Below are 21,616 nucleotides of genomic sequence, written 5' to 3' on the forward strand. Positions count from 1 at the left end.
TCTATCTAAAACATCTTGGGGCACCTGGGTGGCTCAGTTGGTTAAGCGTCTGACTCGATTTTGGCTCAGGTCATGATCTCACAGTTGTGGGTTCGAGCCCTGCATCAGGTTGTGTGCTTACAGTGTGAACCTGCTTAGGATTCTCTCTCTCCCTTGCTCTCTGCTCTTCGCCCTCTTACGCTCGCTCTCTCTCTCTCTCTCTCTCAAAATTAATAACCTTAGAAAATATTTAAAAAAAATAAAACATCTCCACAAAGCTCACAGAAATTTTCTTTCTGTGGCATAGGGCAGAGCTTTCTGACCAACATATCCTCAAATATTGTTTCCCTCAGTCCTTAGGGCACCTAAGAAGACCTTGGAGAATTCAGAGATGCTGGGCCCATCACCATCAGCTGCAGGCAGCCTCGTGTGGTGCTCCCTAGAGGACAGCGCCTGCACATGCTGCTCTGCAGTTATTTGTCAACTGTGAAGAGGGCAGTGCAGGAGCCCCTGGAAATCTACTTCCTCAGACAAGTGTAGAAGGCACCGGTGCCCATCAGAGTAGGCAGGTCCAAGGAACTGTTGGAAGAGTTTGTGTTCCAGGTGCCCCAAATGCAAGCCGCGCAGTACAGGGAGCAGCGGCTGCTGTGAGGAGGGGCAGAGCACAGAATCTCCTAGTGAGCAAGGTTCCAAGTAATGGCCTGAAAGCTCTATGTTCACAAGTGGCAGGTACTTCCTCCCACTTGCCGGTGATATGCCTTTTTAATGGCATAAATCTAGCTGCAAGGTGACTGCTCAAACAATGCACATGCTTTCTGAAAAAGCATTTGCTTTTTCATTTTTGTCATTTAAAATGACAAAAAGAGTTTTGTCATTTTAAACACTTGTAGTTACAAAGTCTTATTGAACTACTTCCATTTTATCACAAAAAAAATTCTTTATTACATTTTCAGAGAAATGCTTTTAAATTCTCTAAAAATATTTTCAATTGTTACAAATTATTGAACAGTTATACAACAAAAATGTTTTGTTTTGTTTTAATTACCTACTCAGCTAAACAAAATTTCAATGAGAACTCAATTTGAAGAAAACATCATCTAAAAGTCTGGGTCAGGAATAGTATATTTTTTCTGATTTCAGGTTTTTTTTTAAATTCTAATTAGTTAATATATATGGTAAAATTGGTTTCAAGTGTAGAATTTAGTGATTCATCACTTACATATAACACCCACTTGTATATTCTTATTTCATGGATAAACCTGTTTAAAAATTTATGTTCATAGAAGGAAGCACAATTTCTCATTAGAAACCCTGAAAAGATTCTGAAGTTTTATATAAATACAACATTTAATATCTTTCCTAATACTTTATATTTTGTCTTACTTATCCTAATCAAATACTATAAAGAAAATGTAACACCTTTTTCCACCCAGCTCTTTAAAGACGCTGTAGATCTCCTCCCAGTTTGGGGACAATGAGATGCTCTGGTCTTTTATGTTTGTACTGCAAAAGTCAGAGGGCAGGAAAGCGCTACCTTATGAGTGCTGACCTGGAGCAAGAAGGCCTAGTCAAACCTGGTCAACTTGCTGCTTGCTTAGAGCTCCTGAGCAATCCACCTGCTTCCTCTGTGAAATAGGGACAAGAGTGCATAGCTCACTGGGTTGTTGTAAAGGTTAAATAATATATGTGAAGAGCTTAGAACAGTAGCCAGTACAGCAGAAGCACTCAAATACAAACATCTACTGGTGTTCTTACTATGATTTTTAACTAAAGTATGTCTCCAGGTCCTAAAAGGCACAGAACTGGCACAAGCTATTTAAAAATTTGGCTAAGCTTGTCTGACTCCATTGCAGAAAGTGTTATGAAACTTAACATCCAGCCCTTCTCAAAGCTAAGGCTTTAATTTATGAAAGGAAAAAGGATTTAGGCACTGAGAAGTAGTGGTCAAGCAGTCAACCACTGAAGACAGTCAAACACCTGAAGATTATGCCTAACAAATGGCAGAAGGGAAACACCCATCTACCTGAAACCCAAGAATCACAGTAAGGACTACGTCTTAAACACAGCAGACAAACAACAAACAATTCCTGAATGAATGTAAAGAAATAATAAAAGAACGACAAAGTGAAAAGAAAGCATTAGAATAGTGTTAACTGAAAAACAGTGAAAAGACAAAAAATGTTTTTCTGAGGAGGCAGCTACCTATGCTACACTTCAGCAACCATGTGTTAAAATACTTTTTTAACTTAAGAATGGATAGCTAGAAAGAGAAATGTTCATGGATAATGTTTCCTTGTTTGGTCAGAGGCAAGGATGTAAAACAGGAGAACAGAATAGGGGGTAGGGAAATGAAACAACTGGAAGGGCTGGATCATCTGTGCTACACGTTGTACTTAAAAAATTGGGCTACTGGGTGGCTCAGTTGGTTAAGCATCCAACCGACATCAGCTTAGGTCATGATCTCAATTCATGAGTTCAAGCCCCACGACGGGCTCTGTGCAAACAGCTCAGAGCCTGGAGCCTGCTTTGGATTCTGTGTCTGTCTGTCTGTCTCTCTCTCTCTCTGCCCTCCCCATATCTCTCTCTCTCAAAAATAAACATTTAGGGGCGCCTGGGTGGTGCAGTCGGTTAAGCATCCGACTTCAGCCAGGTCACGATCTCGCGGTCCGTGAGTTCGAGCCCCGCGTCGGGCTCTGGGCTGACGGCTCAGAGCCTGGAGCCTGCTTCTGATTCTGTGTCTCCCTCTCTCTCTGCCCCTCCCCCATTCATGCTCTGTCTCTCTCTGTCCCAAAAATAAATAAAAAACGTTGAAAAAAAAATTTTAAAAATAAAAATAAAAAAAATAAACATTTAAAAAAAAAAAAAAAGGTAAGAGCTAACACATCATCTACCTCAATAGCCATGAAAGAAATCTATGCACCATGTCAAAGGGTACACTAATTAGTACTTCAGAAGTGGAGGAGAAAGGAAATGTAAATTTTAAATGAAAGAAGGAAATAAAAATATAAAAACAATCCCCAATTTGTAAATATGAATATTATTTCCATACATACCAAAAACAAGGAAATCCATGGGATTACTCAATATGCTTACTGTCTTTTCTACAGTTTTCACTATTTCCCTAAATATTCTATAATGACCATATTTCTTCTATAAGAAAAAAATTCATTTTGAAAAGGGAAAATGGTCATCTACACCTAAATTCAAAAGGGTAAATATAAGGTAATCACTGCAATATTGATTTTTTTTCCTGCCCTGTATCAAAACTTAAAAAGGGCCAACTACAGGTCAGATTGACATTGAGATGCCCCTGGTCTTCATGTTAGTGATGAAGAAGACAAATGACAGACGGCAGTTGTCAAAGACTACACACTTGTAGGAGAACATTACCTGCATTAACAAACTTTTCAGAAGTTACAAAAAGATAGTCATGTTATACAATCCAGGGATTCATTTGAAACCTTTTTTTTTTTTTGTAAACCTTGAAGAGAAAAGGGGAGAAACAGGCAGACCATGAAAATATCAGGCATTTTAAAGACACTAATTCAGGGGCACCTGGGTGGCTCAGTCGGTTAAGCATCCAACTTCAGCTCAGGTCATGATCTCACAGTTCGTGGGTTTGAGCCACACGTCAGGCTCTGTGCTGACAGCTCAGAGCCTGGAGCCTGCTTCAGATTCTGTGTCTCACTCTCTCTCTGCTCCTCCCCTGCTCATGCTCTGTCTCTCTCTCTCATTCTCTCAAAAAATAAACAAACATTAAAAAAAATAAAAAATAAAAATAAAGACACTAGTTCAGGGAATGGCTACAGTTACTATTCCTTCAGAACACTATTCTTTCAGTCTTGTGTCCTAAACTTCTACATCTCCATCTATAGTCACAGCTAAGAGATATTAGGATAAACAGGTTCAAATAGAGCTCTTCTCCCTCCCCCTACTATTTCCCCTTTCTTTCTGTCTCATATGGTCTTTAAAATCCAAATACTCAAATGTCCAGATGTTTATATACCCTTAAGTGACATGGACATAATTAAGATACACAAGGCAAAAAACACACGCCAGACATCCTGTAAGCTGCCAACGTTGGTCAGTCTATGAATGTGGTGGCTAGTGCTGGAAATTAAACAGCCATTTATCTATTACTAAAATACTATACAAATCACGTTGTTAGTCCAGAAATTTAATGATTATTTTGTATATTTCCCCTCTTCCCTTTGAGTCTCCTTTTAAAAATAACTTAAAGGCAGGGTGCCTGGCTGGCTCAGAGCATTTGACTCTTTATTTATTTAAAAAAAATTTTTTTAATGTTTATTCACATTTTTGAGAGAGAGAGAGAGAGAGAGAGAGAGAGAGAGCGCGCGCGCGCGTGAGTGGGGAAGGGGAGAGAGACAGAAGAAGACAGAGCAAGCTCCAGGCTCTGAGCTGTCAGCATAGAGCCCTACGTGGGGCTTGAATTCACAAACTGCGAGATCATGACCTGAGCATTAGTTAGTCACCTAACTGACTGAGTCACCCAGGCGCCCCAGAGAGCATGTGATTCTTGACCTCAGGATTGTAGGTTTGAGCCCCATGTTGAATGTAGAGATCACTTAAAAATAAAATCTTTAAACAAACAAAAAGGCAATCAGAAAGACAAATTAACAATCCCCTCTACAACTACATCAAAAAGAATAAATTTAACCAAGCAGCTGAAAGACCTATACACTAAAACCTATAACACACTGATGAAAGAAATTGAGGAAGACCCAAATAAATGGATATTTTGTGCTCACAGACTAGAAAAATTAATATTGTTAAAATGTTCATATTACCAAAGCAATCTACAGATTGAATGCAATCCATATCAAAACTACAATGGCATTTTTCACAGAACTAGAACAAATAACTCTAAAATTTGTATGGAACCACAAGAGATCCCAAATAGCCAAAGCAATCTTGAACAAAGCTAGAGATATCATGCTTCTGATTTCAAACTATATTACAAAGCTACAGTAATCAAAACAGTATAGTACTGGCATAAAAACAGACACACAGACCAACAGAATAGAGCCCAGAAAACCCACACAAACATGGTTAATTTACACAAAGGAGGAAATACACAATAAGCAAAGGAGAGTCTCTTCAATAAATGGTACTGGGAAAACTGGACAGCCACATGCAACAGAATGAAACAGAACCACTATCTTATATGGATTACTATCTTATACCATACAAAATACTAACTCAAAATATTAACTCACATTTAGAAAGACCTAAATGTGAGACCAGAAACCATAAAACTCCTGTAAGAAAACATAGGTGGTAAACTCCTGGACATTACCCATGGCAGTATTTGTTTTGGATCTGACTCCAAAGGCGATGGCAACAAAAGCAAAAATAAACAAATGGGACTACAAAAAGCTTTTGCACAGCAAAGGAAACCATTATCAAAACAAAAAAAGCAACCTACTGAATGGAAGAAGATATTTGCACAGCAAAGGAACCATTATCAAAACAAAAAAGGCAACCTACTGAATGGAAGAAGATATCTGATAAGGAGCTACTATTCAAAATATATAAAGAACTCATACAACTCAGTAACAACAACAACAACAACAAAATCCAATTAAAAAATGGGCAGAGGATCTGGATGACACTTTTCCAAAGAAGTCAGAAGGATGGCCAATGGGCACATGAAAAGATGCTCAACATTGCTAATCATCAGGGAAATGTAAATCAAAACCACAATGAGATGTCATCTCACACCTGTCAGAATGCCCATTATCAAAAAAGACAAGAGATGTGCCTCGGTGGCTCTGTAAATTAAGTGTCCAACTTTGGCTCAGGTCATGATTTCAGGGTTTGAGTTTGAGCCCTGCATCGGGCTCTCTGCTCTCAGCTCTCAACACAGAGCCAGCTTTGATTCTCGGTCCCCTTCTCTCTCTGTCCATCCCCCTCTCATATTCTCCCTCTCAAAAATAAGACGTTAAAAAAAAAGAAGACAAGAAATAACAAGTGTTGGAAAGGTTGTGGAGAAAAGGGAAGCTTTGTGCACTGTTGTTGAGAATGTAAATTGATACAGCCGCTATGAAAAAACAGTATGGTGATTCTTCAAAAAATTAAAAATTGAACTGCCATATGTTCCAGCAATTCCACTAGTAAGTATATTATAACTGCCAAGATATGTAAACAACCTAAGTGTCCAGTGATGTTTGAATGGATAAAGAAAATGTGGTTTATTTTTTTTTTTTTTTCAACGTTTATTTATTTTTGGGACAGAGAGAGACAGAGCATGAACGGGGGAGGGGCAGAGAGAGAGGGAGACACAGAATCGGAAACAGGCTCCAGGCTCTGAGCCATCAGCCCAGAGCCCGACGCAGGGCTCGAACCCACGGACCGCGAGATCGTGACCTGGCTGAAGTCGGACGCTTAACCGACTGCGCCACCCAGGCGCCCCAAGAAAATGTGGTTTATATACCACACTTACTATTCAGTCACATAAAAGGAAATCTTGCCATTTGTGACAACATGGATAGACCTTGAGAGTATTATACTAAGTGAAATAAATCAGAGAAAGACAAATACCATCTGATTTCATTTATATGTGAAATCTAAAAAGCAAAAGAACAAATAAAACTCATAGATACAGAGAACAGATTGGTGGTTATCAGAGGGGAAGGGGTTTAGGGGATAGGTGAAAAAAATGAAAGGGGTTAACTGTATGATGGCAGATAGTAGGTAACTACACTTATGACAATCACTTTATAGTATATGCAAACAGAAATTATGCTGTACACCTGAAACTAATGTGTTATATACCAATTTTACCTCAACAAAAAAATAAAAAATAACATATGCTAACTTAGGTAGCTGAAGGAAGACAAAAGAAAATTCACAAAACAATTTAAAAAATTTTTTAATGTTTATTTATTTTTGAGAGAGAGAGACAGAGCGTGAGCAGGGGAGGGGCAGAAAGAGAGGGAGACACAGAATCCGAAGCAGGCTCCAGGCTCTGAGGTGTCAGCACAGAGCCTGACGCAGGGCTTGAACCCACAAGCCGTGAGATCATGACCTCAGTCAAAGTCAGTGGCTTAACTGACTGAGCCACCCAGGCGCCCCCAAAAACAATTTAAAAACCAATGTTTCAGGTGAAAATGCACAAGAACACAAATGAGTTCACAAATGTAAATATACAGGCAGCTTGTAACATATAAGTGCAATATTCTATAATTTCTCAAAGACTACCATTAGTAAAAACTATTAATTGCTCTATACTTGAGATGACAGCAATATCAAATTATAGTGAAATCTCCATTTAAAAATATACTCACTATTCAAAAGGCCAATTATTTGACTTATTAAATATTATAGCATACGTTAGGGCTTTCTATAGCAACTGTCCTTCCTCCGATGCTATAACAAAATAAACTACTTAAAAATTTCCTGAACACACTTTTAGTTTTACTTGTTTATATCTTTTTTCTGTTCCCTTCACCTAAAATGCCCTCCCTCTCTTCCACTTACAACTTCTATTCATTCTTGGAGTGCCTGGGTGGCTCAGTCGGTTGAGCATCTGACTTTGGCTCAGGTCACGATCTCATAGTTTGTGGGTTTGAGCTCCACATCGGGCTGTGCTGACAGTTCAAAGCCTGGAGCCTGTTTTGGATTCTGTACCTCTGTCTCTCTCTGCACCTCCCCCACTTGTGCGCGCTCTCTCTCTCTCTCTCTCAAAAATAATAATAAACATTAAAAAAAAAACACACCTTCTATTCATCCTTCAAAATCCTACTCAGGGGCCAGCATCTCTATGAAGCTTTCTCTGACCTGCCTCAAATTAATCATTCCCTCTGTAATATTTCTGTATGTTTATATTTACTTTATTGAATGGATTCCATTAAAATTATCTGTTAACCCTTGTGCCTAGCCACCTACAATCATGATGTCAACATTCTGAAAGTCAATCCCTAACAAAACCACAGGACCGGACACACAAAAGATAATTTCACTGAATTAAAAAAAAATATTTATATTCCCCAAGTACACAGCTCTCTATGCAATATGTGTCTTCAAGAAGAATGCACAGCAAAAGAAAATGCAAAGTGCACTATAGATAACCCCCCATTCCCATAATGCAAATGTGAACGAACAATGATTATTAGCAGTTCAAATTTGTTTCATTAGAAATGCCATTCTAGTAAGTGATCATCGCAACCGATTTTGTTCAGGAAACATATTTAAGAAACATACTGGTTAAAGTGTTGATTAAAAAGAATTAGGATATACCAGGTACTTAATTAAATAAACTCTTTCTAAAAATGAATAACCTAAACTGTAAACAGCAGGATTAATGGTTAGTACTCTCAGGCTCTTCCACCAAAGTTCTGAGGACTACTGCCACTATGACCTCATTCCTCTAGACTGTGAGCTCTGTAGGGTCAAGAAAAATGGTAGCAGTAGCCCTATCTCAGTCCTGGGAACCACAATTAGGGCAATCCAGAATTGACACCTGTATAAAATCCTCAATCAACAACCAAATATATTTCTTTAATAAAATGATAATAATCTTCCATTAACACTATCAACCAGTTTAGCCTAATCAAAAAAAGAAATTAATACAAGGTAGTGGCCTCCTTAAAATATAACTTAGATTTAGGAAAACAGATTGAGAGGAGCCTGGGCGGTTCAGCCAGCTGAGTTACCGCCTCTTAATTTTGGCTCAGGTCATGATTTGAACCCCTTCATGGGTTCGTGGGATTGAATCCTTTGTTGAGCTCCCCACTCACAGCACGGAGCTTGCTTGGGATTCTCTCTCTCTCTCTCTCTCTCTCTCTCTCTCTCTCTCTCTCTCTTTCTCTCTCTCTCTCTCTCTCTCTCTCTCTTTCTCTCTCTCTCTGCCCCTCCCTCACTTGTGCTCTTGCTCTCAAAATAAACTTAAAAAAAAATAATAATAAAATAAAATAAAAAAACAGAGTGAGCATAAAATGAAATGGCACTGAGTATCAGTAATTCAGTACCTGGTGAAAAAAATTTTAACGTATTATTTCATGTTCTGTTCCTCAAGGCAACACAACTAAGCAATCTTTCACTTTGGCTTCTTATAAAGTTCACAACCAACACTTGCCAAGTACATACCAAAACCTTGCTCCCAACACACTTACTACAAACAAGCCACGTAAATTTAATGGGTATGTCCTAAATTCCACTTTTTCTTCATAGTTAAGTACTGCTTCCCTAATCCAATCTGCGCCTAATTTTAGCAAAAAGTACAAGCAAGTACTAAGTGTATTTTCATTTGCTCCAATATGCTTTTGGTCAACTTCCAGTTTCTTGCTCTTAGTCCACAGAGTGAAGTCACTAAATTGGTACCTTATAGATAAGTCTGTTATAACCACTTATAACAATTAAGAATACCTCCCATTAATTAGGGGCGCCTGGCTGGCTCAGTCGTAGAGCACACAACTCTTGATCTCAGAGTTAGGAGTTTGAGCCACCCGTTGGGTGGGTGTAGAGATTACTTAAAAAGTAAAGTAAACTTAAAAAAAAAAAAGAATATCTCCCATTAATTAGGATATATGATTAATATCAACGACGGTTACAAACCTGTTGAGAAATAAAATCTGTATTTCCACAGATTAAGTATTTTTTAATATTTCAATTTCCCATAAAGTTTTTCCAACATTCCTATTGCTGCAAGTCAAATATGTTAAACTGATGATTCAGGTTACAATCACAAGCACCGTTACTACATAAAGAAACAGACAACAGTGAATGATGTAGAAAAAATGTCACTGGCTTTTGAGTAAAAGAAAGATGATCTTTAATTAGTGCTTCTAATGAAAGCCGTAGCACCCACTCAATCGTAAAATCTGACTAAGGTAAGAGTGAAAAATCAAAGAAGCTGAGAGAAAAGACAATTGAACAAGCCATTTTTGTCATTACTGTTCAACATCTACTAAACCCCCCAAAGGCTAGAGATCTGACAAAAATTCTTTGACGGCTGTTCCAAAGAAAAACGGCAAGAAACAAAATTCAAAACCCTTCTCATTTACTTTTCAACAGCTAGCGGGGAGGAGGAGAAGGAGCACTTTATTCAAAAAGTAATACACTATACCTCATTCGTGAACGAAAGCCAAATTTCACCCAGAGGCTGTCAACCGAGGCTCCAAAACTTATTCGCACAAAGTACACGGAGAAAGAAACAGGGCTGGGCGAGACCTAACTCGGGCAGAGATGCGGCTTCCAAACCTGAAAGGAAGAAAACAGCGAGTCCGGTCGTGGCTCCAGAAATTTCCGAGCGCCCGGCTCGACGAGGCAGCGCGATGCCCGCGGCGGGGAGGGGGCGACGGCACCTGTCACCCGGCGGCCCCGCCACCACGGTAGCCCCCGGGCCCGGGCCCCGCGGAGTCTGGGGAGGCGCAGCCACGGCCCGGGCGCCGGGGCCTGAGGAGGCGCGGGTCCCTCTCCGCGCCGAGCCGCGGGGCCGCGGCCCTTCCCGAGGAGCGGCCCTCCCCGCGCCCTCTGCCCAGCGGCTCCGACCAGCGGAGCCCGTCGCCTCAGGCCGAGTCCCCAAGCGCCGAGCCCGAGGCGCACGGAGCGGCGCGGCCGAGGCGCCACCACCGCCTCAGGGGCGCCGGAGCCGTCCCCCGCGAGGCGGGCCCGCCCTCCGCGTACTCACCGGGCCTCCCCGGCCGCCGGCTCGGTCCTCCTCTCCCTCCTCCCCACCGCCGCCGCTCCCGCGGCTCCTGGGGCGGCCGCACTGGGCGTTGGGACTAGGCTGGGTCAAGGGGCAGGGGCGGGGGCGAACTCGCGCCGGGCGGGAGTCGCGCGGCGGCCCCGCGAGCGGGCGCCGGGCACTAACGGGCCCCGCGAGCGGGCGCCGGGCTAGGCGGGCTGGGCGGCCCGCGGAGAGGAGCGCGGCTGCAGGCTGCGGTGAGGGGCGGGGAGAGCGCGGTTGCGAGCCGAGGGCGGGAGGGAAGTCCCGGCGGAGGGGGCGGCGTGAGAGCCGCGGGGCGGAGCGGGGGCGGGGCCAGGCGCGCCCGCCGCCGCGCGCGGGGGTTTGTTTATTTTCTCGGTTGGTTGCGGCGCTGGCGCGTGGGTAGAGGTTCGCCGGTGACGTGAGCGCCCAGAGTTGGGGGAGAGAACCAGAACCACCTGCTGGAGAAGGGGAGCTACGGGGGCCGGGCAGGGTCCAAACGGCTCGCGTAGGCGGCGGCGCCGCGGTCCTCGGGGTTACCGGGAAGAGAAGGGCTTTCCCTGGGCGTTTGGAAGGAGGGAGGCCTCCCGAGGGAATAGGGCTCCAGGCCACTCCCCGCAGTTGGGCAGTTTCACCTGCGTCGCGGAGAGCAATCTGGGGGGCCTTGGAGTGGAAGAGGGTCGTGGGACTTGGTGGACCGGGTTTCACGTCCCGTTAGTGAAGTGGGGATGGTTCTGCAAATCAAGATTTCAGTAACAAGACTGCATCTGCTCTCCCGTGAGGAAAATAACCAACGTTGCTCAGTTTTCTGTAGAGTTACACAGCACTTTAGCGTTCTCTGTCTCTTGGTGCTCCATCAGGTAGTAGGATTCTCATTTTACAAGCCAAGTAACTCACCCAAAGCCTCACAGTTAATAAAGGTCAGAGCCGGAACCCTGCTGTACGGACTTCAAATTCTGTACTGCTTACCATCGATCACAAAATCTCCCTAAATCACTTTGATTTAACTAACAGTAGACACACACACTCCTATAGGTAACATCTGCAGAGTTAGGGAGGCTAAAGATGTTATTCTTGCCTTCAGAGACTAAGAAATAAAGATAAAAGTTACAATAAAAGACAAACCGTGATAAGTGCCTTACGAAAAACACAAAGAGTACTGAAGATTAAAAAAAAAAAACAAACAACTAATTGTGTGGGATATCAGGAAAGAAAAGGCAGCATGGAGGAGGAGGCATTTGGGATTGACCTTGGAAGAGATGGGAATGGTTTCACAGCAAGAAGGATAGCATGAGAACATATATGAAGACTGATAATGAAAGTCATGGTCAGGAAAAGCAAATGGTTAAACTCCAGGACATGTTGAGAAGTGGCACAGGCAAACAGGAATGGGGCCCTATGCCAAGTGGGAGAATTTTGTATTTAATACAGTACTTTGAGTTTTCGTGGTTTAAAAGCCTTCCTTTTCTTTGACATCTCTGTGAATGGATACAGAAATCAGAGGTGGGAAAACTGCCAAATAGACCTGCAATAGGCCAGGTGAAAGGTAATGATGAGTCTGAACTAAAGGTAAGGCAGGAAGGATTTAAAAGAGCTTGGTTAGAAGATGATGCGGAAGCAGCATCCACAGAATTTGGCGATTGATAAATTGGTTTTACAGCGAGAGGGGATAACATGAGAACATATATGAAGGTGGAAGAGGAAAATAGAAGATAGTGGAGGCTTTGAGTTTAGGTAATTGTAGAAGAAATAGAGATAGAAGTAGGAACTGCTTTTTGAAAGATCAGTTGAGATTTGGACACTTTAAGAGTTTGAAAGATTGTTGAGACAGCCAGATAGAGGTGGATAGTAAGAAGTTAGAAATAAAAGCTTTGAAATATAGGAAAGAGGGTTGAACTAGAAAACAGGTTGGTAAGTTAGCAGCCTATCAATGATATCACTGTGAGAGAAAAGAAGAAAACAAAGGGTAGAATCTTGGAGAACATCTTCACTAGAACTTTGCTACTTGAAGTGTGGCCAGTGGCCTAGCAGTACTGGCATGACCAGGGGGTTTGTTGGAAAGGTACAATCTCAGTCCCCCTCATCCCCAACTCGTGCTAAATCAGCATCCTTAACAAGAACCCCAAGTGATTTGTATCACATTACAGTTTGAGAAACTGTGACCTAGGTAAGAGAAGCCAACAAATAAAGAAGGGATCTAATCTAGATGAGGGAAACCAGCAAAGAGAGAGGGAGGAGAAAGCAGGAGGGGAATCAGGATAATGCAGAATCACCAAAGCAAGGTAAATTGGAGTTCCATTAAGGCAGGGGCAGGAAGAAGTGTTTATTGACAATATCTAATACCACAGAGGTTAAAGTGTATGAGGAAAGAAGGTATACTTGAATTTTGTAATTGACTGGTATGATCCTCTGACCGACCATGTTCCCATTGAAAGCTTGGAAATTGCTCCTTTGTGATAGGGGACGACAGCCTAGAAATATAATCCCACCTCCCATCCCCCAGTCCCCACATATATGGGACATATGGAAGTAGGTAGGCTTATGGATTTGATAGAAATTCTTTTCTAACTGCTTCTATTTTCTCTGTGAACTAAGAAGCAAGATCATTCTGGCAGACTGCTAATTGTCCGTCACAGGCTCTTCTCCCCTTGTTCCTGGGCAAACAGACTATATTTTTCTCAGCTTTTCTTCTAGTTAGTATGGTCAAGTATTAAGTTATTGCTAGTGGAATGTGAGCAGAAATGATGTCTGCCACTGCCAGGCCAGCGTGTCTTCATACATTTTTCCTTTCCACCAGCTGGATTGTGCAGATGACTACCAGCCCCTGGGGGTGACAGAGCCACAAGAAAGAAGGTGCCTGGAAGAAAGAGAGCTGCCCACTGACCAGGAACACCCACTACCAATTATCATGTGAGCAAGATATACATTTCTCTATTAAGTTGGAGCTGTAACATTTTGGGGTCTACTTAGCCTCCTCTAGCTAATGTAGTCAATAACTGAAGGGGGGGGTTGGGAGGGGGAAGAAAGGTGAAATAGTCTGACTGTGGGAGAGACAATTGACTAGGGAAGCATAGTAGGGTTTTCAGGCACTATTAAGGGTCTGCCTGTGTGAGTGGTCGTGAACTTACAGTCAGACCAGTCAATATGGTTGTGCATTTTCCTCCAGCCATATTCTGTTGCTTATGTGCAAACACTGAGTAGGTGGTTTGGGATTAACCAGGACAGTGATTCAGCCAGGTAAGTATAAATGGGGAGTGATAGACAAAGAGGCTGAGGGTAGAAGGAAAGGAGGCATCATAATTTCAGGCCAAATAAGAGGTAAGACTATGAGAGGGGTAGGGAAAAGTGCAAAGATGGTAGGGTGTATAGACTGGTGTTTCTGATCAGGTTGAAGAATGGAGTTTTGGTACTCTAGAGAGTGACCTGAAAAGATAAGAGATGGATTGGAGAGGAGGAGCCTTGAAATTAAACTTAGACGAAAATTAGACGTGGGGCTGTAGTTGTCAGCAATGTCAAGGTGCAGGGAATGATCATGATAGTGGGTTGCTGAGATAGCAGATGGCATAAGATCATTTGAAGGGAGCTGGTCAAGGAATTGAAAGACAGGAAGGGTTTGAATGTATTTATCTCAAAAAGAATTATCAAAGGACTGTTAGTCATGTTGGAGTAGTGAATAGCCTTGGAGAGAGTGGTAATGAGCCTGGTACCAAAATCTTCAAAGAATGAGGGGTTGAGTTCTCTGAATTAGGGTGTTCAAGGCCATCAGTGCTTTAGTGTGTTAAACTCTTGCAGAGGTCATGTTTCATTTAAACAGGCGCTTTTAAGTTTTGTGTTACTAATGTGGGATTTGTGATTGCTTCTCTTTGACCTCTCAGATTACAGATGGTAACTGCTTTCTTTAAGAGGAAATGCCCATCTGTCTGTATTATAAAACAAACACATGCTAGGCTTCCCAGTTTAAATGAATGCTTTAAAATTTGTCATAAACTACTCTGTTCTACCTCCAACATATATCCTCAAATAGATACATCAAATGTGATACTAGCTAACTATGCAGCATCAAATAATGGGCTGTAAATGTTCAAAATCTGCATAAAAAACCTTAGGTATAACTTAACAATAAATAGCAATTCACTAGAAACCTGACCAATTGAAAATAACAAGATTACCTCTAGTTTAGAAAATGATGCACCACATTATCTACCTACGGGCTCTGGAGTCAGACTGATGGGGGTTGAATCACAACACCTATCTCATGGGTTATTGTGAGGATAAGATATATAATATATAATATACAATACATAGAGGCATTTAGAAGACTGCTTAGCACATAAAAGCACTCAGTAAAAGTTATAGTTATTGTATCTAATTCTTATGGAATTGTCTATAACTATACTTTGACTTTTCCAACTTAGAAAATATGTGCATTACATCTATACATGTTAAGACCTAACAGTAAGGAGACTTCCAGTTAAACATGGTACATTGAACACAATTTTTTCTCCACTTACTCCAGACACCTCATTAAAATGACAGTGAAGCAGGGGCTCCTGGCTGGCTCAGTTGGTAGAACCTGCAACTCTTGATCTCAGGGTTGTAAGTTTAAGCTCCATGTTGAATGTAGAGATTACTTAAAATAAAATCTTAAAAAAACAGTTAGGCAATAAAAGTATAAACCCATAACATGAACCAAAGAGGAAAAGATCCCTGCTGAAAAAGGATGTCAACAAACCTTAGGAACATGGAAAGCAGATGGATGAATAATAACTTACCGAAACTGAGAAAATTAATACCTAAGCTTTTGGGAGGGGGGGTAGAGCCAGCCAGGGTGGACCCATTCACATCATAGACTCTGATGAGGAAAGGCTCTGAAACTAGAGTTGCCATAACTCTGAAAGCAGAAGTGAAATGGGGCTGAAAACTGAAATTTATTGTGAAAGTTGTATAAAGAACAGTCAGATCCTTCCTTCCCCCGAATCCCTTCTCCCATTCCACACTGCCTTAACTCAGTAGAAGATAGGATGTTTACTTTCTGAAGAGGTTGACTCAGAGCTCCGCTGGATACCAGGCAGAGCTGAGGACAGGGGTGACTCACTCCACAGAAAAGCAGAATTAAATGAAGTCATACATATTAAATCATGAGACATATTTCCCCTGTGTTATTCCCAAATTCAGGTTCTAGGTATTTGAAGAAACCTTCTCACATGAAAGGTCCTAAAATGAACTAACAGAAGAAAGAGAAGTAGAGAGAGTAAGGGGGAAGGAAGAAGGAAGGAAGGGAGGGAGGGAGGAAGGAAGGAAGGAAAAAAAGAAGAAATAGAGCAAATAGAGCTAATGCAGGGAACAGAAAAAGATGTCAAAATGAAACAAAAATCTCAAAAAATTTAACTCACATATGCTCAGGTAGCTACTGGAGGGAGATACCCCACCAAGATCAGGGTGTAAAATAAGACACGGAAACACATAGGACCTGATAAACAGGGGCTACAACAAAATGAGAAAACAGAGAATTCCTGAGATGAAGGTGAAGAGAGAGGTTCCAGGATAACACCTATGTAGCAGCCTGGAGAGTAGCCAGTCCATTCCAACACAGGACGATGGAAGGCTCCAGAAGGGATGTCACCAAGAAAAAACAAAAACACTGAACTGATCGATTACCTAACATGTCTGAACCTTAGGAACAAAACTTCAAAGCTCTGATAGAACATATAGAGATGAAATGGTGACAAGTATAGAGGAAAGTAAGCAACCCCAGAAAGAGGGGATTATAAACTCCAGGGGAAACAAAAGATTGGTGGTGGGCTGTATGACAGAATATTTGATGTTACCTCCCTGGAGGAGAATTGTACTTCCCTGCTCCATTGTGAATTGCAGTGGCCAGTGACATAGGGGCACAGTGAATATGTCACTCCAGCCAGAAGTTTCAGGAGCCTTGTCTCTGTCCTTGAACAGATGGGCATTGTTCAGATAGAGGCTGCCTCTGGCCATGTAAGTCCTGAGTAAAGACACCATGGAACAGAACTGCAGCTGACCTGCCATCAGATAGGCAGTAGAAATAAGAAGTCAACCTTTATTGTCTTAGGCCACTGAGGTTTTGGTGGTAGTTTGTTAAAGCGGCATAATTAAAAAAAAAAAAATCTTTTTTAATGTTTATTTATTTTGGAAGGAAAGAGAGACAGAGTGAGCAGGGGAGGAGCAGAGAGAGAGGGAGACACCGAATCCGAAGCAGGCCCCAGGCTCTGAGCTGTCAGCACACAGCCTGATGCAGGACTCGAACCCATGAACTGTGAGATCATGACCTGAGCCAAAGTCGTACGCGTAATTGACTCAGCCACCCAGGTGCCCCTAAGGCAGCATAATTAATCTCTCCTGACTGACACAACATGGGGCACTGTGTACAACATATAATAGACATTAAAATATATATGATAAATACTGAACAGTGTGATAGAAACATACTGGGCAATTAGTAAATGGCACAAAGTGACTAAAACTGAAAAACTAAGATGTGGCAATAGAAATATGATCTTTCGAAATGTGGAATTAAGTAGCAGAACAACTTTTCTTTGGAAACAGCCATGAGAGTAATGATAGATGGAGCAGGGACTTCTGTTTATTGTCATGAGCCTAGTAATTATTTGACTCTTAAACCATATACATTGTCACTTTGAAAAAAATAAAAATTACATCTTTTAAAAAAATTAATGGTAAGTGGAAGGAGGGGAAGGTTGTATTGTTGTTTTTAATTCAACCAGTTTAACAGACTGACAGTTTATCATCCCACAGAATACTAAGATTGTAAGTAGAACCTAATTTTTGATTAGGACTTTAAAAATACCCTTTTTCCCCCCAGAATATTGAATAAATTGAGGCACTGAAAGCTAACCTTTTTCATTCTACCTTCACACTGTCCACTGCAAAATAGAAATGTTAATGCTATATTTTGATTCAGCTACCTCCTTCCCTTGCCCTTACTGTGATGTTATTTATAGTGTACTATTTATATGAAGTCAAATGTCACTAACTTGAATTTGAAAAATGACCTACATGTATATGGAATTATGTTGTGAAAGATTATTTTATACTTCCAAAAATAATTATTTTTAAAAATATCCTCTTACACTAGACCAAAAACTTTTTTCCTCAGACACCTTACAGTGATTAAAATTGATGTTATGTATAGTTACAGATATATATATGTACATATATATATATATGAATAGAGATATATATCCTGTATATATATATGGACAATGGGTATATATCTGAACTATAGGTGAACAATGGATATGTATCTGAACTATAGTTAAAAATAATATAAATGACTTGTAAATAAATTATTTGTAAATAATTAGTTCTACTTAATGGGTTTGTAGCTCTCTTCTGGTATTTTGTACATCATTTGTCTATGTCTAAAGGATCTGGAGCAGCAAAAGTAGACCAGTCCAAATTGCTGTATAAATTGGACAGAATAAATGTAGTAGGCTTTCCATACTTTGGATTCTTTGGTGTGGGCCCATTGTGGTCTGAGCTGTCTTCCTATCCTCATTCCCAGCCATCCCCCATACCCAGCACTAATTCAGCCATTCAACAGATACTTATTTGGGGTCCCCAATGTATTAGCATGCGGTTCCTTGAGTATGTGATGTTTTCTCCCACTTAGCCTTTGCAAAGTGGTTTCCTGATCTAAAATGATATTCCTCTCCTTCCCATACCTTCTAAAAGCCAACTTTTCCATTAAGATACAAGGAGCACCTTCTTGAAGCCACTCTGGAAAACAGCATGGAGGTTCCTCAAAAAACTAAAAATAGAACTACCCTACGACCCAGCAATTGCACTACGAGGCATTTATCCACGGGATACAGGTGTGCTGGTTTGAAGGGACACACACCCCCCCCCATGTTTATAGCAGCACTATCAACAATAGCCAAAGTATGGAAAGAGCCCAAATGTCCATTGATGGATGAATGGATAAAGAAGATGTGGTATATATATATACAATGGAGTATTACTCAGCAATCAAAAAGAATGAAATCTTGCCATTTGCAACTACGTGGATGGAACTGGAGGGTAGTATGCTAAGTGAAATTAGTCAGAGAAAGACAAAAATCATATGGCTTCACTCATATGAGGACTTTAAGAGACAAAACAGACGAACATAAGGGAAGGGAAACAAAAATAATGTAAAAACAGAGAGAAGGACAAAATAAGAGACTCTTAAATCTGGAGAACAAACTGAGGGTTACTGGAGGGGTTGTGGGAGGGGGGATGGGCTAAATGGGTAAGGGGCATTAAGGAATCTACTCCTGAAATCATTGTTGTACTATATGCTAACTAATTTGGATGTAAATTTTAAAAAATAAAAAATAAAGTTTAAAAAAAAGATACAAGAGGCACCTTCTTGGGGTAGCCTTCCCTTACCCCTAAAAGTTAAAAGCCATTCCTCTATACTCTCATAGTACCCTCTATATTTTTATCAGAGCCATTATATTCTCCTTTATTTTGTGAGCCCCATTAAAGCAGGAACTTGGCCTGTTTTACTCACTCGTATGTCACTACAATGCCAGGCTCATTGTGTACATTCAAATGGTCAAAATGTTATTGTCTGTCCTTCCTTAACATACCATATGCTCTTTGGTGGATGGGTCTGTGATTTATTCACCTTTTTTTTTTTCCTTTAGCATTTAGCATTTAGCATTTAGCAGAAGACCTAGCCCATAGAAATTTGTTGAATAAGTTAGCTTTTTCTGCATTATCATTAATCTTTAAAATATACACACTGAGGACTATATAGAAATATCCTCATGATACAGAGAGATGGGGTGCTGAGGATTATTCCTTTTGTGTTTTACTTAAATAGGAAAAGTACATGTGAAAGACCTAAAACTGGAGATTACAAATGCCAAATTACCTAGCTGTGCTCTATGATCTTACCACCCTTAACCCAGATGAACAAAAATAGAAATAATTCTTGGAGGAATAATTTTAAAATAACCAGCTAAAAATTTATCAACAGAAGCAACAACAGGTTGGGATTTCTGCTCATTTAGTCAGTCTGTATGGGTAAACATTACCTAAATCCCTTGATTTGTGGTATGGTGTATTTCTAACAATCAATGGAAACCAAATTATCAATATACAAAAATCAGTTGTATCCCTACACGTTAGCAATGAACAATCTGAAAGGGAAAGAAAGAAAATAACCCCAGGGCCCCTAGGTGGCTCAGTCGGTTGGGCATCTGACTTCAGCTCAGGTCATTATCTCATGGTCCATGAGTTAGAGCCCTGTGTCGGGCTCTGCGTGACAGCTCAGAGCCTGGAGTCTGCTTCTGATTCTGTGTCTCCCTCTCTCTCTGCCCCTCCCTCAGTTGTGCTCTGTTTCTCTCTATCTCTGAAGAATCAATACATGTTAAAAAAAAATTTTTTTTAATTAAAAAAAGGAAAATAAGTCCAGGGGTGCCTGGGTACATCAGTTGGTTAAGCTCAGGTCATGATCTCATGGTTTGTGGGTTCAAGTGCCGCATCAGGCTCTGTGCTGACAGCTCAGAGCCTGGAGCCTGCTTCTGATTCTGTGTCTCCCTCTCTCTCTGCCCCTCCCCCCTCCCCCCATCTCTCTCTCTCAAAAATAAACATTTAAAAATTATCTTAAAAAAAGAAAACAAGTCCATGTATGGTAGCATCAAAAACAATAAAACATTAAGGATCAGATTACCCAAAGAAGCATAAGACTTTACACTAAAAACTACAAAACATAGTTGAAAGAAAACAAGATCTAAATAAATGGAAAGATAGCCCATGTCCATGGATTGGAAGACATAATACTGTTAAGATGATAGTACTCACCAAATGGAGCTAAAGATTCAATGCAATTCCTATCAAAATTCCAACAGGCTTTTTTTTTTTTTTTTTTTTTTTTTTTTGCAGCAATGCACAAGCTGTTCCAAAATTCATATGGAAACTCAAGGGACCTGCAGATAGCCAAAACAACATTGAAAAATAACAAAGCTGATGGACTGACACTTCCCAACTTCAGAATTTACTACAAAGCTACAGTAATCAATATAGTGTGGTACTAGCAGAAGGAAAGACATAAGCCAATGGAAAAGAATCAAGGGTCCAAAAACAAATCCAAACATCTGTGATCAATTTTCAACAAAAGTGCCAAGATAATTCAGTAAGGGAGAAACAGTTTTTTTCAACAAATGGTGCTGGGACAACTGTATATCCACATGCAAAAGAATGAAGTTGGATCCCTATCTCACATCATACGACAAAAATTAATTCAAAATGTACCCAAGATATAAATGTAAGAGCTAAAACTATAAAACTCTTAGAAGAAAACATACATGTAAATCTGTATGATCTTGAAGTAGGCAATGGTTTCTTAGCTATGACAACTAAAGCACAAACAACCAAAGGAAAAAATATAAATTGGATTTCATCAAAAGTAAAAACTTTGTAATACAAAGGCAACTATCAAGAAAGTGAAGACAACCCACAGAATGGAAGAAAATATTTGCAAATCATAAATCTGATAAGAGACATATCTAGAATATATAAAAAAACTCTTACAACTCAACATTGAGGAGACAAATAATTTTAAATGGGCAAAGGTGTTTGAATAGACATTTCTCCAAAGAAGATATGCAAATGGCCAATAAACACTTGAAAAAATACTCAGTGTCATTAGTCATTAGGGAAATGTGACTTAAAGCCACAGTGAGATACTACTTCACATCTGTTATGATGGCCGTAATAATAATAATAAAAGCAGACAAACAATAATAAATGCTGATGAGCTGATCCTCATACACTGCTGGTGGGAATGTAAAATGATACAGCTGCTGTCAAAAACTGTTTGACAGTGTCTCCAAAAGTTAAACAGAATTACCACGTGACCTGGCAATTTCACTCTTAGGCAATACCCAAGAGAATTGAAAACATATTCACACATTGGGGCGCCTGGGT

At 40.6% G+C, this 21,616-nt stretch overlaps 1 protein-coding gene across 1 annotated transcript in view; it reads right to left on the minus strand.

Moving 5' to 3' along the window:
* The window catches only part of GKAP1 (G kinase anchoring protein 1), an 84,603-nt gene extending 74,403 nt beyond the window's left edge, over positions 1 to 10,200 (minus strand). The window contains exon 1 of the mRNA XM_006939126.5: positions 10,067 to 10,200. The gene's annotated coding sequence lies outside the window, so the exon portion shown is untranslated. The remainder of the gene's footprint in view (positions 1 to 10,066) is intronic.
* Between the last annotated feature and the right edge of the window lie 11,416 nt (positions 10,201 to 21,616).

The sequence above is a fragment of the Felis catus genome, chromosome D4 (genome assembly GCF_018350175.1).
Source record: "Felis catus isolate Fca126 chromosome D4, F.catus_Fca126_mat1.0, whole genome shotgun sequence".
NCBI classification, from domain to species: Eukaryota; Metazoa; Chordata; class Mammalia; order Carnivora; family Felidae; genus Felis; species Felis catus.